The 17,120-nt window shown below is 45.5% G+C and overlaps 1 pseudogene; it reads right to left on the bottom strand.

The window, feature by feature from the left end:
• Positions 1 to 17,120, bottom strand: part of LOC115187323 (phytanoyl-CoA hydroxylase-interacting protein-like) — a 45,393-nt pseudogene that overhangs the window by 12,208 nt on the left and 16,065 nt on the right.

Here is a 17,120-nt window from a genome sequence, read left to right as displayed (position 1 = left end):
GCTTTGAGGGCACTATGGTGTTGAATGCTGAGCTGTAGTCAATGAACAGCATTCTCACATAGGTGTTCCTTTTGGCCAGGTGTGAAAGGGCAGTGTGGAGTGCAATAGAGATTGCATCATCTGTGGATCTGTTAGGGCGGTATGCAAATTGGAGTGGGTCGAGGGTTTCTGGGATAATGGTGTTGATGTGAGCCATGACCAGCCTTTCAAAGCACTTCATGGCTACGGACATGAGTGCTACGGGTCTGTAGTCATTTAGGCAGGTTGCCTTTGTGTTCTTGGGCACTGCTTGAAACAGACCAAACTTGCACTTTTTGATAAGCTATTCAACAGGGGATTAAAACCGGAGGAAGTTGTCATTTGGTTGCCAGTTGGGTCATTTGGTTGCCAGTTGGTTGTTAGTTGGTTGCCAGTTGGTTGTTAGTTGGTTGCCAGTTGGTTGTCATTTGGTTGCCAGTTGGTTGTCAGTTGGTTGTTGTGACCCTGGAGGATTGGAGCCGTCTGTCTCTATGACGATGACTTTGGTGCTATTCTAGCCCTCCGTTAAGAAATCCCTGTCACATCTCTGCTGCTATGTAACTCTAAACCATCAGCTGTCTGTCTGCTCATGGACACGGTTCTTCCCTCAATTAAACTCTCTCTCGCCCACCAGCTCTCTCTAATTATCCCTCCACCTCTTTCTACATCTTCATGCACTCCCTCTCCCGTTTCTCTATTTCATCACTCTTTCTTTTCTGTTTGTCACCCCGTCTCTCCTCTATTTCATCACTCTTTCTCTCTCTGTTTGTCACCCCGTCTCTCCTCCCCTTGTTCTCACCTGCAGTGTAGAATTCAATGATCTCACTCCATTCAGAGACGGCATAGTTCCCGTCACTCTGCTTGGAGGCAGTCTGGACAGCTACAGTGTAATCTGTCCTGGGGCTCAGGAACCAGTGGCCTCTCACTGTCATGGGCAGTGGCACCGCCTTCGCCACCAGCTTAGTGGGGACATCCTGAAACACAGGGACAGACAACCAGCTTAGTGGGGACATCCTGAAACACAGAGACAGACAACCAGCTTAGTGGGGACATCCTGAAACACAGGGACAGACAACCAGCTTAGTGGGGACATCCTGAAACACAGAGACAGACAACCAGCTTAGTGGGGACATCCTGAAACACAGAGACAGACAACCAGTTTAACTTTTTAGTGACAGGGGGCAGTATTCGGAAATTCAGATGAATGACGTGCCCAAATTAAACTGCCTGCTACTCGGGCCCAGAAGGTAGGATATGCATATTATTAGTATATTTTGATAGAAACACTCTGATGGTTTCTAAAACTGTGTTGAAATGAGGTCTGTGAGTATAACAGAACTCATAGTGGCAGGCAAAAAACCTGAGGAAAAATCCAACCAGGAAGTGTGGAAATCTGAGGTTTGTAGTTTTTCAAGTGATTCCTATCCAATATACAGTGACTTGGGTTCATTTTGCACTCCCTAAGGCTTCCACTAGATGTCAACAGTCTTTAGAACGTTGTTTCATTGCTTCTACTGTGAATGGGGAGAGAATAGAGCTCCTGGAAGTTATGACGAGAAATGACATGAGTTCAGTGGCGCGCACTCCCGTGAGAGTTAGCTGTGTTCCTTTTCTTTTTTGAAGACAAAGGAATCGTCCGGTTGGAAATTATGGAAGATTTATGATAAAACATCCTAAAGATTGATTCTATACATCGTTTGACATTCTATACATCGTCTGTAATATAACTTTTTTGAACTTTCGTCTAACTAACTGCGAGAGCACAGTGCAGTTTGGAGTACTCTACCAACGCGTGAACAAAAAGGAGGTATTTGGACAATATATATGGACTTTATCGAAACAAATGAACATTTATTGGGGAACTGGGATTCCTGGAGTGCATTCCAATGAAGATCATCAAAGGTAAGTGAATATTTATAATGTTATTTCTGAGTTTTGTTGACTCCCACAAAATGGTGGGTTTGGTTTCATCTCTGAGCGCTGTACTCAGATTATTGCAAAGTGTGCTTTCGCTGTAAAGTTTTTTTGAAATCTGACACAGCGGTTGCATTAAGGAGAAGTGCATCTATAATTCTTTGAATAACAGTTTAATATTTTAATCAACGTTTATGATGAGTATTTCTGTAAATTGATGTGCTCATTCACCGGAAGTTTTGGGAGGCAAAACATTTCTGAACACGCCAATGTAAAATGGGGTTTTTGGATATAAATATGAACTTTATCGAACAAAACATACATGTATTTTTGTAACATGAAGTCCTATGAGTGCCATCTGATGGAAGATCATCAAAGGTTAGGGGATTAATTTTAGCTGTATTTTCTGGTTTTTGGTGACGCCTCTCCTTGCTTGGAAATGGCTGTGGTTTTTCCTTGTCTCACGCTGTCCTACTACATAATCTAATGCCTATGCTTTCGCCGTAAAACCTTTTTGAAAATCGGACAACGTGGTTGGATTAACGAGAAGTTAATCTTTTAAAATGGTGTATAATAGTTGTATGTTTGAGAAATTTGAATTATGAGATATTGTTGTTTGAATTGCCGCCCTGCTATTTCACTGGCTGTTAATAGTGCGTCCAGCGGGTGGGACGCTAGCGTCATCACATTTCCCAGAGAGGTTAATGATGGAAATAATAAAACACAAGGAGAGACAGACAGCTTAGTGAAGACATCCTGAACACAGAGACCAGACAACCAGCTTAGTGGGACATCCTGAAACACTCAGACAGACAAACCACTTAGTGGGGCAATCCTGAAACACAAGGACAGACAAACCACTTAGTGGGGACATCCTGAAACACAAGGACAGACAACCAGCTTAGTGGGGACATCCTGAAACACAAGGACAGACAACCAGCTTAGTGGGGACATCCTGAAACACAAGGACAGACAACCAGCTTAGTGGGGACAATCCTGAAACACTCAGACAGGACAAACCACTTAGTGGGGACATCCTGAAACACAAGGACAGACAACCAGCTTAGTGGGGACATCCTGACAACACAAGGACAGACAACCAGCTTAGTGGGACATCCTGGAACAACTAAGACAGACAACCCAGCTCTTAGTGGGGACATCCTGAAACACTCAGAGACAAACCACTTAGTGGGGACATCCTGAAACACAAGGACAGACAACCAGCTTAGTGGGGACATCCTGAAACACAAAGGACAGAAACCAGTTCAGTGGGGACATCCTGAACACAAGGACAGACAACCGCTTAGTGGGGACACCCTGAAACACAGACAGACAACCACTTCAGTGGGGACATCCTGAAATACCAGGACAGACAAATCCGTTTCATGGGGACATGGACTGATGCAGAGAAAGCAGGATGTAGTATAACCATGATGCAGTGTAGGCTACCCTGCTGGAAGCTACAGTCTGTCTTCTAACCCTAAAGTAAGCTTTATTTGTATTTTGTATTTATTACGGATCCCCATTAGTTCCTGTCAAGGCAGCAGCTACTCTTCCTGGGGTTTTATTATGGATCCCCATTAGTTCCTGCCAAGGCAGCAGCTACTCTTCCTGGGTTTATTATGGATCCCCATTAGTTCCTGTCAAGGCAAGCGGCTACTCTTCCTGGGATTTATTATGGATCCCCATTAGTTCCTGCCAAGGCAGCGGCTACTCTTCCTGGGGTTTAATATGGATCCCCATTAGTTCCTGTCAAGGCAGCAGCTACTCTTCCTGGGGGTTTATTATGGAATCCCCATTAGTTCCTGCCAAGGCAGCGGCTACTCTTCTTGGGGTTTATTATGGATCCCCATTAGTTCCTGTCAAGGCAGCGGTTACTCTTACTGGGGATTATTATGGATCCCCATTATTTTCCTGCCAAGGCAGCGGCTACTCTTCATGGGGTTTATTATGGATCCCCATTAGTTCCTGCCAAGGCAGCAGCTACTCTTCCTGGGGTTTATTATGGATCCCCATTAGTTCCTGCCAAGGCAGCAGCTACTCTTCCTGGGTTTATTATAGATCCCCATTATTCCTGACAAGGCAGCAGCTACTCTTCCTGGGGTTTATTATGGATCCCCATTAGTTCCTGCCAAGGCAGCAGCTACTCTATTTCACTGCTATGCGGACGACACACAGCTGTACATTTCAATGAAACATGGTGAAGCTCCAAAATTGCCCTCGCTAGAAGCTGTGTTTCAGACATAAGGAAGTGGATGGCTGCAACTTTCTACTTTTAAACTCGGACAAAACAGAGATGCTTGTTCTAGGTCCCAAGAAACAAAGAGATTCTTCTGTTCAATCTGACAATTAATCTGGATGGTTGTAGCAGGTCGTCTCAAATAAAACGTGAAGGACCTCGGTGTTACTCTGGACCCTGATCTCTCCTTTTGGAAGAACATATCAAGACTGTTTCAAGAACAGCTTTTTTCCATCTACGTAACATTGCAAAAATCGAAACTTTCTGTCCAAAAAATGAACGCAGAAAAATAATCCATGCTTTGTTACTTCTAGGCTGGACTGCTGCATGCTCTACTTTCCGGCTACCCGGATAAAGCACAAAACAAACTTCAGTTAGTGCTAAATACGGCTGCTAGAATCCTGACTAAACCAAAAAAATTTGATCATATTACTCCAGTGCTAGCCTCCCTACACTGGCTTCCTGTTAAGGCAAGGGCTGATTTCAAGGTTTAACTGCTAACCTACAAGGCAGTACATGGGCTTGCTCCTACCTATCTTTCCGATTTGGTCCTGCCGTACATACCTATACGTACGCTACGGTCACAAGACGCAGGCCTCCTAATTGTCCCTAGAATTTCTAAGCAGAAACGGCTGGAGGTAGGGGCTTTCTCCTATAGAGCTCCATTTTTATGGAATAGTCTGCCTACCCATGTGAGAGACGCAGACTCAGTCTCAACCTTTAAGTCTTTACTGAAGACTTATCTCTTCAGTAGGTCCTATGATTAAGTGTAGTCTGGCCCAGGAGTGTGGAAGGTGAACGGAAAGGCTGGAGCAACGAACGCGCCCTTGCTGTCTCTGCCTTGCCGTTCCCCTCTTCCACTGGGATTCTCTGCCTCTAACCTATTAACAGGGGCTGAGTCACTGACTTACTGGTGTTCTTCCATGCCGTCCATGGGAGGGGTGCGTCACTTGAGTGGGTTGAGTCACTGACGTGGTCTTCCTGTCTGGGTTGGCGCCACCCACCCCTTGGGTTGTGCCATGGCGGAGAATTTTGTGGGCTATACTCGGCCTTGTCTTCGGACGGTAAGTTGGTGGTTGTAGACATCCCTCTAGTGGTGTGGGGGCTGTGCTTTGGCAAGTGGGTGGGGTTATATCCTGCCTGTTTGGCCATGTCCCGGGGGTATCATCGGATGGGTCAACAGTGTCTTCTGATCCCTCCTGTCTCAGCCTCCAGAATTTATGCTGCAGTAGTATTATGTGCCGGGGGGCTAGGGTCAGTCTGTTCATCTGGAGTATTCTCTTGTCTTATCCGGTGTCCCTGTGTGAATTAAATATGCTCTCTCAATTCCTCTTTCTTTCTCTCTTTCTTTCTTTCTCTCGGAGGACCTGAGCCCTAGGACCATGCCTCAGGACTACCTGGCATGATGACTCCTTGCTGTCCCCAGTACACCTGGCCATGCTGCTGCGCTCCAGTTTCAACTGTTCTGCTGCTGGCGGCTACGGGAACCCTGACCTGTTCACCGGACGTGCTTGTGTGCACCCTCGACAACGTACAATGATATTACTATTGACCATGCTGGTCATTTATGAACATTTTAACATCTTGACCATGTTCTGTTATAATATCCCACCCGGCACAAACAGAAGAGGACTGGCCACCCCTCATAGCCTGGTTCCTCTCTAGGTTTCTTCCTAGGTTTTTGGCCGTTCTAGGAGTTTTTCCTAGGGAGTTTTTCCTAGCCACCGTGCCTCTTTCACATGCATTGCTTGCTGGTTGGGGTTTTAGGCTGGGTTTCTGTACAGCACTTTGAGATTTCAGCTGATATACGAATGGCTACTATAAATAAATTTGATTTAATTTGATTTGATTTACTCTTCCTGGGGTTATTATGGATCCCATTAGTTCTGCCAAGGGAGCAGCTACTCTTCCTGAGGTTTATTATGGATCCCCATTAGTTCCTGCCAAGGCAGCAGCTACTCCTCCCTGGGGTTTATTATGGATCCCCTTAGTTCCTGCCAAGGCAGCAGCTACTCTTCCGGGGTTTATTAGGGATCCCATTAGTTCCTGCCAAGGCAGCAGCTACTCTTCCTGGGGTTTATTATGGATCCCCATTAGGTCCTCCTGCCAAGAGTAGCTCTACAAGCCTCAGCTATTACCCCACTATCCACTAGCCTCTACAGTCTCAGCTATTACCCACTATCCACTAAGCCTCTAGCCTCTACAGACTCAGCTATTACCACTACCCTCTACAGCCTCAGCTACTACCCACTATCACTAGCCTCTACAGCCTTCAGCTACTACCCACTACCCACTAGCCTCTACAGCCTCAGCTATTACCACTACCACTAAACCCCTACCCTCTACAGCTCAGCTATTACCCACTATCCACTAGCCTCTACAAGACTCAGCTATTACCCACTATCCACTAGCCTCTACAGGCCTCAGCTATTATCCACTACCCACTAGGCTCGAGCCTCTACAGGCTCAGCTATTATCCACTAGCCTCTACAGGCTCAGCTATTACCCACTAGCCTCTACAGGCTCAGCTATTACCCACTAGCCTCTAGCCACTATCCTCTAGCCTCTACCCTGTAGCCAGGCTCAGAAACGCTAATGGAGGCTTAAAGGGATTAACAGCTGATCTGCACCATCAAATCATTGAGAGCAGAACCCAAAGGTCAGAGATCTATTAGGGATAGTGTTACATACACATACAGTTGAAGTTTACATACACTTAGGTTAGACTCATTAAAACTCATTTTTCAACCACTCCACAAATTTCCTGTTAACAAACTATAGTTTTGGCATCTACTTGTGCATGACACAAGCAATTCTTTCCAACAATTGTTACAGACAGATTATTTTACTTATAATTCACTGTATCACAATTCCAGTGGGTCAGAAGTTTACATACACTAAGTGACTGTGGCTTTTAACAGCTTGGACAATTCCAGAAAATGATGTCATGGCTTTAGAAGCTCTGATAGGCTAATTGACATCATTTGAGTCAATTGGAGGTGTACCTGTGGATGTATTTCAAGGCCTACCTTCCAACTCAGTGCCTCTTTGCTTGACATCATTGGGAAAATCAAAAGAAATCAGCCAAGACCACAGAAAAAAAAGGGTAGACCACTCCACAAGTCTGGTTCATCCTTGGGAGCAATTTCCAAATGCCCCTGAAGGTACCTTGTTCCATCTGTATAACAATAGTAACGCAAGTATAAACACCATGGGACCATGCAGCCGTCATATACCGCTCAGGAAGGAGACACGTTCTGTCTTCTAGAGATGAACGATACTTTGGTGCGAAAAGTGCAAATCAATCCCAGAACACAGCAAAGGACCTTGCGAAGATGCTGGAGGAAACAGGTACAAAAGTATCTATATCCACAGTTAAAACGAGTCCTATAACGACATAACCTGAAAGACCGCTCAGCAAGGAAGAAGCAACTGCTCCAAAACCACCATAAAAAAGCCAGTCTATAACGTTTGCAACTGCACATGGGGACAAAGATTGTACTTCTTGGAGAAATGTCATCTGGTCTGATGAAACAAAATAGAACTGTTTGGTCATAATGACCATCATTATGTTTGGAGGAAAAAGGGGGAGGCTTGCAAGCCGAAGAACACCATCCAACTGTGAAGGCACGGGAGCTGCAGAATCATGTTGTGGGGGTGCTTTGCTGCAGGAGGGACTGGTGCACTGCACAAAATAGATGGCATCATGAGGAAAGAAAATTATGTGGATATATTTAATCAACATCTCAAGACATCAGTCAGGAAGTTAAAGCTTGGTCGCAAATGGGTCTTCCAAATGGACAATGACCCAAGCATACTTCCAAAGTTGTGGCAAAATGGCTTAAGGACAACAAAGTCAAGGTATTGGAGTGGCCATCACAAAGCCCTGACCTCAATCCGATAGAGAATCTGTGGGGCAGAACTGAAAAAGCGTGTGGTGGAGCAAGGAGGCCTACAAACCTGACTCAGTTACAACCAGGTCTGTCATGAGGAATGGGGACAAAAATGCACCCAACTTATTGTGGGAAGCTTGTGGAAGGCCACCCGAAACGTTTGACCCAAGTTAACATTTAAAGGCAATGCTAGCAAATACTATTGGGTGTATGTACTTCTGACCCACTGGGAAGGTGATGAAAGAAATAAAAGCTGAAATAATCATTCTCTATACTATTATTCTGACATTTCCACATTCTTAAAATAAAGTGGGTGATCCTAACTGACCTAAAACAGGGAATTTTTACTAGGATTAAATGTCAGGAATTGTGAAAAACTGAGTTAATGTATTTGGCTAAGGCGTATGTAAACTTCCTACTTCAACTGTATATTACCGTACAGCCTTGAAGGTTATCTGAACAATGACAATGTACTGTATCATATCTAACCTTGTGTTTGACCTATAAGATGACTGTACCTAACCTGTATTGATGGACTGTATTGATATACTGACTGTAGTGATGCACCTTGTGTTTGAACTTGTTGGAGTTGTTGTGGCTCCTTCTTGTTGAGGTCTAGGAAGTAGTTAGTGATGCGGTCCTTGGCTCTACAGGTCCATGTCCCAGTTGATCTTGAAGGAGTCACAGGTGATATTGGGGATCTTGAACGTTCTGAGGAACAGGAAGATCCTGCTTTTCCGCGATGCTTCTGTCCTGAGAGTTGTTTCCCTGTCACACAGGAAGTAGACAACACAGTCAACAAATAGTCAATAAATCAAAAAGAGCATTAGAGAGAGGGAGAGGAGATCAATATGCTTGCAGGTTGCAGCTGGTGGGGATCTGCTCTGCCTCCAGCACACCTGTCTCCTCTCCCCACACAATTCAGATACCACCAACACAGAGAGAGGGAGAGAGAGCGAGAAGAGAGATTTGACGGAGAGAGAGGAAGAATAGGAGGAGATTTTTTTTTTTTTGAGGAACTCGAGAGAGAGGAGAAGGAGAGAGACGAGAACAATAGAGAGAGAGAGGAGAGGATAGAGAGAGAGAGGAGAGGATAGAGAGGATGGCGGGAGAGGGAGAGGAGAGAGTCCTGGGGGGAGAGAGAGAGAGAGAGGAGAGAGAGAGAGTCCTGGGGAGAGAGAGAGAGAGAGAGTAGAGAGAGACTTTTTTTTGAGAGAAACCTTTTTGATTTTTTTGGAGAGAGAGAGAGAGCGATGATGAGCCGCGACTGAGAGAGAATGACATGAGACCGAGACAAAGGAGGGAGAGAGAGAGAGTGAGTGCGGAGCGGGAGAGAGCGCACTGGGGGTAGAGTGTATGGCGGCAGGTTGGAGACAGGATGCGAAGTAGAGGGTTTGTGGCCGTTGTAACAATAGTAACAGAATGGGTATGGGGTATAGCTCACTGTAAGTGGTATGTAGTAACAGAATGGTATGGGTATAGCTCACTGTAAGTGGTATTAGTAACCAGAATTGTATGGGGTATAGCCCATGTCATGGTATGTAGTAACAGAATGGTATGGGGTATAGCCCACTGTAAGTGGTATGTAGTAACAGAATGGTATGGGGTATAGCCCACTGTCAGTGGTATGTAGTAACAGAATGGTATGGGGTATAGCCCACTGTAAGTGGTATGTAGTAACAGAATGGTATGGGGTATAGCTCACTGTAAGTGGTATGTAGTAACAGAATGGTATGGGGTATAGCCCACTGTCAGTGGTATGTAGTAACAGAATGGTATGGGGTATAGCCCACTGTAAGTGGTATGTAGTAACAGAATGGTATGGGGTATAGCCCACTGTCAGTGGTATGTAGTAACAGAAATGGTATGGGGTATAGCCCACTGTAAGTGGTATGTAGTAACAGAATGGTATGGGATATAGCCCACTGTCAGTGGTATGTAGTAACAGAATGGTATGGGTATAGCCCACTGTCAGTGGTATGTAGTAACAGAATGGTATGGGATATAGCCCACTGTAAGTGGTATGTAGTAACAGAATGGTATGGGGTATAGCCCACTGTCAGTGGTATGTAGTAACAGAATGGTATGGGGTATAGCCCACTGTAAGTGGTATGTAGTAACAGAATGGTATGGGTGTATAGCCCACTGTAAGTGGTATGTAGTAACAGAATGGTATGGGTATAGCCCACTGTCAGTGGTATGTAGTAACAGAATGGTATGGGATATAGCCCACTGTAAGTGGTATGTAGTAACAGAATGGTATGGGGTATAGCCCACTGTCAGTGGTATGTAGTAACAGAATGGTATGGGGTATAGCCCACTGTAAGTGGTATGTAGTAACAGAATGGTATGGGTATAGCCCACTGTCAGTGGTATGTAGTAACAGAATGGTATGGGATATAGCCCACTGTAAGTGGTATGTAGTAACAGAATGGTATGGGGTATAGCCCACTGTAAGTGGTATGTAGTAACAGAATGGTATGGGGTATAGCCCACTGTAAGTGGTATGTAGTAACAGAATGGTATGGGGTATAGCCCACTGTCAGTGGTATGTAGTAACAGAATGGTATGGGTATAGCCCACTGTCAGTGGTATGTAGTAACAGAATGGTATGGGGTATAGCCCACTGTAAGTGGTATGTAGTAACAGAATGGTATGGGGTATAGCCCACTGTCAGTGGTATGTAGTACGAATGGTATAGGATATAGCCATAAAGGAAAGGAGACTTAACCTGTAGTTAATATCAGCCCTAAAGGAAAGGAGACTTACCCTGTAGTTAATATCAGCCCTAAAGGAAAGGAGACTTAACCTGTAGTTAATATCAGCCCTAAAGGAAAGGAGACTTAACCTGTAGTTAATATCAGATGCTGCCAAACATACCCTCGTAAAACTGACTATCCTACCGATCCTCGACTTCGGCGACGTCATTTAACAAAATAGCCTCCAACAACTCTACTCAGCAAACTGGATGCAGTCTATCACAGTGCCATCCGTTTTTGTCACCAAAGCCCCATTACTACCCACCACTGCGACCTGTACGCTCTCGTCGGCTGGCCCTCGCTACACATTCATCGCCAAACCCACTAGCTCCAAGTCATCTATAATTCTTTTCTTGGTAAAGCCCCGCCTTATCTCAGCTCACTGGTCACCATAGCAACACCCACCCGTAGCACGCTCTCCAGCAGGTATATCTCGCTGGTCATCCCCAAAGCCAATTCCTCCTTTGGTCACCTTTCCTTCCAGTTCTCTGCTGCCAATGACTGGAACAAATTGCAAAAATCACTGAAGCTGGAGTCTTATATCTCCCTCACTAACTTTAAGCATCAGCTGTCAGAGCAGCTTACCGATCACTGCACCTGTACACAGCCCATCTGTAAATAGCCCATCTGTAAATAGCCCATCCAAATACCTCCCCCATATTGTTTTTTTATTTTTTTGCCCCTTTGCAGCCCCGTCTCTATACTTGCACATTCATCATCTGCCCATCTATCACTCCAGTGTTTAATTGCTAAATTGTAATTATTTCACCACTATGGCCTATTTATTGCCTTACTCCCTAATCTTACTACATTTGCACACACTGTATATAGACTTTTTTCTATTGAGTTATTGACTGTACGTTTGTTTATTCCATGTGTAACTCTGTTGTTTTGTTGCACTGCTTTGCTTTATCTTGGCCAGGTCGCAGTTGTAAATGAGAACTTGTTCTCAACTGGCCCACCTGGTTAAATAAAGGTGAAATAAAATAAAGTAAAAAAATACATTATCAAGCATTTCACACGTTATCCAGATACTGACTGTAAACAAACACTTGGTGGTCTATAGCAGCTTCCCACCAGAATGGGCTTTAGGTGAGGCAGATGAACCTGTAGCCATATTACTTCAACAGTATTTAACATTATACAGATACTGAGTGTTAGCACTTGGTGGTCTATAGCAGCTTCCCACCAGAATGGGCTTTAGGTGATGCAGATGAACCTGTAACCATATTACTTCAACAGTATTTAACATGAGATCCTCTCTAAGCTTTACAGGAATGTGGTTCTGAATATAAGTGGCCACACCTCCACCTTTGGCATTTCTGTAGATCTTATAACATGTATTGCTGCCACTGTATCATCAACGGTGTTATCTAAGTGAGTTTTCAGAGATGGTCAGAATATGAATGTCATCTGTTACTAGCAATTATTGATTTCATGAACCTTGTTTCTTAACTGGCTGCCTCACATCTGGACCGTGATTGGGAGCCCATAGGGCGGAGGACAGTTGGCCCTGCGTTGTCCGGGTTTGGCCGGAGTAGGCCGTCATTGTAAATAATAATTAGTTCTTAACTGACTTGCCTAGTTGAATAAAAGTTATATAAAAAAATGAAATAAAATTAAGCTACATATGTTAATGTGGGCAATTTTTCAACACTTTTCTGGGATGCTTGGTTGTTTTCATTGCTTTACCGGGAAGCTTAGCAGGAGGTAGACATGCTCAGGTTAATTACTTAGTGCAGGGTGAGCTGGCACACGGTGGATTTCCTGCTAAGGCAAACCGCCTCAGTGCTAACAGTATAAGTCTGGTCAAAGGCACATGATTACTATTCATACAATAGCGTAGGATCAGCAGAGGCATTCAGGGCAGTTAGAGGGACATAAATTAGGTTACTTACATTGTGTCTTCCAGCACCCCTGGTATAATGTACATTTGCTGAAGCATTATGACCAACTCAGCGACACAATGCTAGGGGATTAGCTGAGCTGGGCTTGGGGTCATTGATAGTCATTGTCTCCACGCAGCCTTATAATGCTGTGAAAGGATCCAGGAACACAAATGATTTGGCTGGATCCATCCTCCTTATATAATACGAGCTTTGTTTCCAGAAGGTATCAAAATTGTCAATAAATGTTACACCACAGAGCTGTAATAGTCTGGTAGCCAGTTATGGAGGGCTAAAAGTCTGCTGAACCGTTCAATGCCACGATTTAGGGAGGGCAGAGGGTCACATATTATGGGGTGTTTGTTGGTGTCAAGTAGTGACCCAATCAGTTCTTTAAAATCCATCTTCAGCAGTTTCTGAGCTGCCCTTCATAAAGTCATTGGATCCCACATGAACTATGATAGGCTCAATTTCCTGGATGAGACACCTTGACTACCACCACTACTACTTAAAGACGGCGCCAGAGAAGATGGCAGATGTTATGTGCTCCAACTGATTGTGTTTTTATGTTCGTTTTTTTGCGTTGTTTGTAACAATGTTTTTTTACTTATTTTGTACATAATGTTGCTGCTACTGCGCTTATGACCGAAAAGAACTTCTGGACATTAGAACAGTGATTACTCACCACGAACTGGAAGAAGCTTTTTTTCCTTAACGAGTCCGACAAGGCCCGACGTGAATGACATACTTCTTTCCCGGGAACAGGCCCAAATTCCCCGTCATTTGTGTGAAGAGACGAGGGAGAAAAAGAGGACGGAGGTCGGGCTGCCTTCTGAGGATTCGTAGGTGATCGAATAAACCCCCCCTGCCATCCGTTCTACTAGCTAACGTGCAATCATTGGAAAATAAAATCGACGACCTATGCGGAAGATTAAAGTACCAAGGGGACATTAAAAGCTGTAATATCTTATGCTTCACGGATTCGTAGATGAACGACGACATTATCAACATACAGGTGGCTGGTTATACGCTGTATCGGCAGGCTAGAACAGCGGCGTCTGGTAAGACAAGGGGTGGAGGACAATGCATATATGTAAACAACAGCTGGTGCACGATATCTAAGGAAGTCTTGAGGTTTTGCGCACCTGAGGTAGAGTATCTCATGATAAGCTGTAGACCACACTATCTACCTAGAGTTTTCATCTGTATTTTTCGTAGCTGTCTACATACCACAACAGACCAATGCTGGCACTAAGACCGGACTCAATGAGCTGTATTCCGCCAATAAGCAAATAGGAAAACGCTTATCCAGAGGCCGGGGACTTTAATGCAGGGAAACTTAAAATCTGTTTTACCAAATTCCTATCAGCATGTTAAATGTGCAACCAGAGGGAAAAAACTCGAGACCACCTTTACTCCACACAGAGACGCGTACAAAGCTCTCCCTCATCCTCCATTTGGCAAATCTGACCATAATTCTATCCTCCTGATTCCTGCTTACAAGCAGAAATTCAAGCAGAAGCACCAGTGACTCGGTCAATAAAAGAGTGGTCAGATGAAGCAGATGCTAAGCTACAGGAATGTTTTGCTGCACAGACTGGAATATGTTCTGGGATTCTTCCGATGGCATTGCGGAGTACACCACATCAGTCACTGGCTTTATCAATAAGTGCATCGATGACGTCGTCCCCACAGTGACTGTACGTACATACCCCAACCAGAAGCCATGGATTACAGGCAACAATCGCACTGAGCAAAAGGCTAGAGCTGCTGTTATCAAGGAACGGGACTCTAATAAGGAAGCTTATAAGAAATCCCGCTATGCCCTCCAGCGAACTATCAAACAGGCAAAGTGTCAATACAGGACTAAGATCGAATCGTACTACACCAGCTCCGACACTCGTCGGATGTGGCAGGGTTTGCAAACCATTACAGACTACAAAGGGAATCACAGCCGAGAGCTGCCCAGTGACACGAGCCTACCAGACGAGCTAAACTACTTCTATGCTCGCTTCGAGGCAAATAACACTGAATCATGCATGAGAGAACCAGCATCCTGACGGGATGCATCACTGCCTGGCATGGAAACTGCTCGGCATCCAACCGCAAGGCACTACAGAGGGTAGTGCATATGGCCCAGCACATCACCAGGGCCAAACTTCCTGCCATCCAGGACCTCTATACCAGGCGGTGTCAGAGGAAGGCCCTAAAAGTTGTCAAAGACTCCAAGCCACCCTAGTCATAGACTGTTCTCTCTGCTACCGCACTGCAAGCGGTACCGGAGCACCAAATCTAGGTCAAAGAGGCTTCTAAACAGCTTCTACCCCCAAGCCATAAGACTCCTGAACAGCTAATCAAAATGGCTACCCAGACTAATGGCTACCCAGACTATATACCCCCTGTATATAGCCACGCTATTGTTATTTACTGCTGCTCTTTAATTAATTGTTATTCTTATCTCTTACTTTTTTGGGGGTATTTTCTTAAAACTGCATCGTTGGTTAAGGGCTTGTAAGTAAGCATTTCACTGTAAGGTCTACACCTGTTGTATTCGGCGCATGTGACAAATACAATTTGATTTGATTTGTTCCGGACCATTGTGTGATCAAGCTTTCCGTAGCCGACGTGAGTAAGACCTTTAAACGGGTCAACATTCACAAGGCCGCAGGGCCAGACGGATTACCAGGACATGTACTCTGAGCATGCGCTGACCAACTGGCAACTGTCTTGACTGACATTTTCAACCTCTCCCTGTCTGAGTCTGTAATACCAACATGTTTCAAGCAGACCACCATAGTCCCTGTGCCCAAGAACACCAAGGTAACCTGCCTAAATGACTACCGACCCGCCCGTAGCACTCACGTCTGTAGCCATGAAGTGCTTTGAAAGGCTGGTCATGGCTCACATCAACACATCATCCCAGAAACCCTAGACCCACTCTAATTTGCATACCGCCCCTAACAGATTCACAGATGATGCAATCTCTATTGCGCTCCACACTGCCCTTCCCTCCTGGACAAAAGGAACTCCTATGTGAGAATGTTATTCATTGACTACAGCTCAGCGTTCAACACCATAGTGCCCTCAAAGCTCATCACTAAGCTAAGGACCCTGGGACTAAACACCTCCCTCTGCAACTGGATCCTGACTTCCTGACAGGCCACCCCCAGGTGGTGAGGGTAGGTAACAACACATCTGCTACGCTGATCCTCACACTGGAAGCTCCCAGGGGTGCGTGCTCAGTCCCCTCCTGTACTCCCCTGTTCACTCATGACTGCACGGTCAGGCACGACTCCAACACCATCATTACGTTTTGCAGACGACACAACAGTGGTAGGCCTGATCACCGACAACAACGGACAGCCTATAGGGAGGAGATCAGAGACCTGGCCGGGTGGTGCCAGAAATAACAACCTATCCCTCAACGTAACCAAGACTAAGGAGATGATTGTGTCACCAACAAACTAACATGGTCCAAGAACACCAAGACAGTCGTGAAGAGAGCACGACAAAACCTATTCCCCTCAGGAGACTGAAAGGTTTTGACATGGGTCAAGGCTCCTAAACAGCTCCCCCCCCCTTTTATGCCTCTGCTTACTCTCTGTTATTATCTATGCACAGTCACTTTAATAACTCTACCTACATGTACATATTACCTCAACTAACCGGTGCCCCCACACATTGACTCTGTACCGGGACTCCATGTATATAGCCTCCACATTGACTCTGTACCGGGACCCCCTGCATATAGCCTCCTTATTGTTATGTTATTGTGTTACTTTTTATTTTTTTATTTCGTTTATTTGGTAAATATTTTCTTACCTCTTCTTGAACTGCACTTGTTGGTCATTTGACAAATAAAGTTTGATTTGACCAATGCAGGCTACACACCGCTCCTTCAAGCCATGGCCCTGCCGCCCTCCAGGGTCCTTACCTTCTCTGTCACTCAGCTGTATCAGTCCAGGTTCAGGTTCTCCATCATGTCGTCGCAGCGGCTGACAGGGCTGCTGGTGCCGTCGTCCACACGCGAACCTCCATGGCCTTTACAGCGTCTCCTACTGTTGTCCTCTTCGTGGTGCTGAACTGATCTCACCTTCAATACACAGTCCAGTCACTCGCTGTGCTCAGTGCTCCCATCCTCCCCTCCCTTCCTCCTCTGATCCCCTCCTCTTCCTTACCCCCTCCCCTCCTCCCCTCCCTTCCTCCTCTGATCTCCTCCCCTCCTCTTCCCTTACCCCCTGCCCTCCTCTCCCTATCCCCTTCCCTTACCCCCTCCCCTCCTCCCCTCCCTTCCTCCTCTACTCCCCTCCCCTCCTCCCCTCCCCTCCTCTTCCCTTACCCCCTTCCCCTCCTCCCCCCCTGCTCCTCTCAGGTCCCCTTCCAGTACTCAAGCAGCTTCAGCACAGCGGCA

Source organism: Salmo trutta, unplaced genomic scaffold, assembly GCF_901001165.1.
Source record: "Salmo trutta unplaced genomic scaffold, fSalTru1.1, whole genome shotgun sequence".
Classification (NCBI taxonomy): domain Eukaryota; kingdom Metazoa; phylum Chordata; class Actinopteri; order Salmoniformes; family Salmonidae; genus Salmo; species Salmo trutta.
The sequence above is the reverse complement of the archived record's forward strand: the minus strand, read 5'-3'. Positions and strand labels throughout refer to the sequence as shown.